The sequence below is a fragment of the Papaver somniferum genome, chromosome 8, assembly GCF_003573695.1.
Source record: "Papaver somniferum cultivar HN1 chromosome 8, ASM357369v1, whole genome shotgun sequence".
Taxonomy (NCBI): Eukaryota; Viridiplantae; Streptophyta; class Magnoliopsida; order Ranunculales; family Papaveraceae; genus Papaver; species Papaver somniferum.
Window position 1 is genome coordinate 175705693 of NC_039365.1, and position 5045 is coordinate 175710737.

At 34.7% G+C, this 5045-nt stretch overlaps 1 long non-coding RNA gene across 1 annotated transcript; it reads right to left on the reverse strand.

The window, feature by feature from the left end:
- Nucleotides 1-977: 977 nt before the first annotated feature.
- On the reverse strand, nucleotides 978-2380 carry LOC113304038. The gene is made up of 2 exons (XR_003338001.1): nucleotides 2212-2380; nucleotides 978-2127 (listed from the first exon to the last, which is right to left on the reverse strand). It is a non-coding gene; the product is annotated as an uncharacterized LOC113304038 (long non-coding RNA).
- Between the last annotated feature and the right edge of the window lie 2665 nt (nucleotides 2381-5045).

Consider the following 5045-nt stretch of genomic DNA (forward strand, 5'->3'; position numbering starts at 1 on the left):
AAAATTTCTGGTGTCTGTGTTTTTTTTTTCCGCATTATATTGTTTATATTTATAATTGAAAAATCACAGGTTGTATGCTAACCAATCAAATTAGATATATTCGTCCTTGTTTGTTAGATACGACTTGATTGATTCTTGGATATTGATCTTTGGAATTTTCCAAGTACTCTCACACATAATCAGGTTCACTGACTTGCTTATGCAAACGTTCTGATTGTGAGAGAAAGAGATTTAAGATCTTCATATAATTCCTTGATTGAGATTCATTAAGTTGAACTCTCGGATTGTATTCGAGTTTAGTCAATACATGTTTCCTAAAGAATAGTTGGTGGTGTATACGTTTTCACACATATCAACTTTAATTTAGATGATATCACTCACATAGTATGAAATACTCAGCGTCTCATCTAGGAGATTTAGAATACAAGCATCCCCTTTATATTCCACATCCACTCTCCCCACGAAGATATAGCAACTAAACACAAGTTCAATAAATAACTCTCCCCCATTTGTTGACATTCCGAAGAAAACAACATGAGTGACCTTACTTTAATGAAAAAGAAGGATTTTGTCAGACATTAACAAATCACATTGATTTGTATCCTAAACATCAAAAAAAATTAGTCTCGACGTCAGTTACGAACAAAGAGACAATTTAATCGATATGTATCAACATAAGAAAATCTTACGGAGTAGATAATGAAGTAATTACACAAGAGTGTGACCACGAGTAGATCAATACTGCAAACAATTCTCACAAAGCTTGTTCCATTTTTAGTTCGTAAAACTTAATAGATTTAACTTTTGAGCATATATGAGATATTAGTTAAATTCACAAAAACTAAAGGACACATATATTTCATAAGACTTTGCAATACATAAAATCAAGGGTTATTTTGTTTTTGGTACTTAGGTTTTGCCCAACTTTTGAGTTTGGTCTAACATTTGTCCAGCTTGGTGTTTGGTACTTGAAATTTACGTTGACTTCCATTGACCAAGTTAAATCTTGACTTTTTGTTTACAAATTATGAATAAATTTACATAAAATTAAAATGTGAAACCAGATTACAAACATAACCTTCACTTTATTAGAATTTACATTACATCAAAATCATTCAGGCAAACTTCTTCTTAGCTTCAGCTGCTCAGACCCTGCCTTCACACCAACACCACAATCTGAACTATTTCCTTCTTGTTTCTCTGCCATACACCAACAGTAACAGCTGAACTACACATGAATCATCACTGCAGCATATCATATCCACAACTGCTATCACCAGCTTGCACCTCTTAACCTGATACTCAATCAACCACCAATTCCTAGCCATTTTATCTCCACTTGTAATTACTACAACAAGATTTTTTCACACCCGTTTTAGCCAACTGAACCACATCACCTCTTCCTGCTCACTTTCTAATCTCAGCGTAAAGCTCACCAGCTCAAAAACAAACCCCACTGCTTGTCTTCTGTCTCATAGACAACCTAAACATACATCTAGTCACTGCAAATTCACAACCACAACTTCTGATACCAATCTCATCCACCATCTATGTATCAATCAACCTCAGGCTAGGCCATTACACCGCCAACTCAACAGACTCAGATCCATTGTTCATCTGTGCAGCAAACCACACCCTTGTCAACATCAATGGCAATACATACACAACGAAATTCCTCTTACATTTTGAATCTCCGATACAATATTGTACATTCATCTTCTTCAAATATGATATGTAAACCATAATTTAAAACAATAGAAAGGGAAACAGACACCACAAGTACAAATTCTCGATTCACTTCCGTGCTGATTTTTGACAACAAAATTCCTAATTCTGTCGATTCCTTCCCTAATTCAGAAAAAACCCTAATCTCCCATCATCTTCTTCTTATGAACCGATGATCTTCACAATACGAAATTTTGAACCTTCAAATGTAACGATTTGGTTCAATTGCAAGATATGTACCCAATTATAAATCGTTGAATGACAAATCCAAATTTCAATCTCAAGTCAAATTCAAACAAGAGATAGAACCCACAAAATTGTTACTCCACAAATGAAATTAAAAACTCCAAAACCCAAAATCAAACCAATCAGACGCTCCCGATGATGATGCATATGATGCTCCTGATGATGAAATTATTATTTTTAGATCCTAATCAACAACCGACAGTATGTTCAAGCATCTTAAGAGACAGTGCAAAAGCATACCATGTTTCTTTGATTTTGGGAGATCTATTTGGCGTCTAGAATCTCAAAATCAACATCAGCTTTGTTTTTCTTTTTTTCTTCTGATTCTTCATTCTTCTGTTAATCGCAGTGGCGTGGTGGAAGTGAAGAGGGTGAGCGGTACAGTGGTGTGGTGGAACCGTGGAAGTGAAGAGGGTGAGCGGTACTAGAATAAGAATTGGTTCTGATATTAAGGTGGTTTCTTTAGAAGGGGTAAATGAGTAAAAGACTTAATTATTAATAATAAAAGAGAAATAGAAAATAGAAAACTAAAAAATAATTAGGTCAAATAAAGTCAATCACAGTCAACGTTAATTCCAAGTACCAAACGCAAAGCTGGACAAATCTAGACCAAATTCAAAAGCTGGAAAAAACCTAAGTACCAAAAACAAAATAACCCTAAAATCAATAATGATTAAATACTACAAGTTCATCTTCAAAAAACTCTAGAATTTAAATAAATAAATCTAAAACATGTAAGACGAAAATTGTTGGAAAATGCTATGTACTTACAATATTTATTATATCAAACCCTAGTTATCCTTCTTAAACACAAGAATAGGTTGTCACCAGAAGTTTCCTAGTACATAGATGAAAACAAGATAGGCTAGATTTTTTCAGACTCTTCATTGGTATTGAGGCCCTTGAATTTGTCATCAATTGTAGTCAAGAGCTCTTCAGCAAAGTAATATGCCCAAATTCAACAACGTTTTCTGTAATCTTTGTTCATCACGTCCGTAGATGGTCTTAAAAAAAAGATCGATCGAAATCGAAGCCCCTCTATGAGGTATGAAAAATCGTAATAGCATAAACTTGTCGTACGTATCAGAAATAAAAACATACTACAATATCAATTTCTAAAATGCAGTTTGTTTTATTTAATTATTATATATTACATAGATAATTTACCCGGTCTTAAACTAAATTAAAATCCGTACAGAAGATGAAGATAATTACTAATGAATGAAGATAACTACTATGAGAAGGAGATAATTATTTATGTTAAAAAATAAAGTTGCGGAGAAAAATAAGGAGAGAAATAGATTTAGGGACACTAGTCAATATTCAACGATTTTTTTCTTCTAAATTCCGCATATTCTTAATTTTTTTTCTCCATAATTAATCTGTCTTTTTGGTTGCATCTTTGTCACATTTCATTACTCTTTTTGTTCGTCTCATTTACCTCGATTGATTAGTGTCATGTTGAGAATAGAAGCAAACAGATCACACGCAACTTTTCTTTTCATTCTCCAAAAGCAAGGACGGCTCCTAACATGGCAGTGACGGCACCTATTACAAACAAAGTAGTAACCAAATCTTTTTTAGATACTATACATGTTGCTCTGTTGCAATGCTTTTTTCGGTAAGATGAAAAAGATTAAAAAGCCAAAAAAGATAAGGAAGAAAATAAGAATGACGTCCTTGGGACTAACGGTAACTACTTCTTAGTCACTAATGATGAGTATGAGGTTACTTGATCCAGCAACCAAGGGCATAATAAATAATTGCTCGTAGATATATATCCATTAGGAGATCTGTAATTCACGGATTTACCGCAATTGTAGTTCTTATTTTGTGTGGTGAACTTGAATATTTAAGATCGCTTATATGATTGCGGTTTTAAAGTTTCGTTCAATAGATTTGGGTTGACAAAAATTTTGTAGCTATTGACAAAGATAACTAAATTAAGTTTGTTGGTTTTCACCGTTTCATGTGTATGCGTTAAGTCGCATTAGGGTGCTGATCTTGTATACTTTTTATGTCCGTAATTTTGATTAGGCTAATGATAATTACATTTCACCAAAATAATCAAAATATTTGGAGTCGATGAGAAGGATAACTAGTAGAGAGATGGATAACCAATTACATATCATTGTTGCAAATACAGTGGTGAGTTGGCTGAATTATCAGTTTATAGCTTTGCCCATCTCACTACCATCCTTCCCAAACATAAATGCCAACTTATCATCTTAACTGTAAAAGTGACGAAGAAAAAAGAGGTGTTAATATTACAGTGAAAATTGCGGTTTGTACGGCTAATAGATATGGAAAATGTGAGTATCACCTATCATGACTCAATGAAAAGTGGGATCTTCATTATCACCAATCAAGACTCAGTGAAAAGTGTGATTTTCACCAAAGCCACATAATTACGGGTTATTGATCAAAATTAAAATAAAATAAAAAACACATAATTACGGGTGAAAACTGAAATATTCACGGAAAACTTGAATCTCTACGAATCTCATATGGTTACTTATAAGTGAAAAGGGTGAAAAATAAAATTCATGGGTGAATATTGGAATTTTCACCGAGAACTTGCGCAGCTAAAGACTAGAAATTTCCTAAATAAATTTATCGGGCCGCGAGTTATAATCCCAAAGATGTCACTATCCATATACAAAAACTCCAACAAAACAAATTGTTTGCAAAAACCCCATTTAACATAAATTATCTATATTATCCTTCTAGTTTAAATCACCCCAACAAAAATAAAAAACAACCCCACCTTTAATTTTAAATCACCCCAACAAAAATAAAAATCAACCCTACCATTAATTTCTATTATATTATCACCACCACAAAATAACACCACCAGCAGAACCACCACTGTGCCGCCACCACTGACCACCGCCGTCGCCAAAAACAACCACTGTCAACCGCCGCCACCGCTGTTACCGACCACCACCATCACCACCTCCACCGCCGCCAACCACCACCGCGCCACCACCTCCACCACCGCCAACCACCACCGCGCCACCACCTCCACCGCCACCAACCACCACCGCCCACCGTCGCCGCCAACCACCACCGCG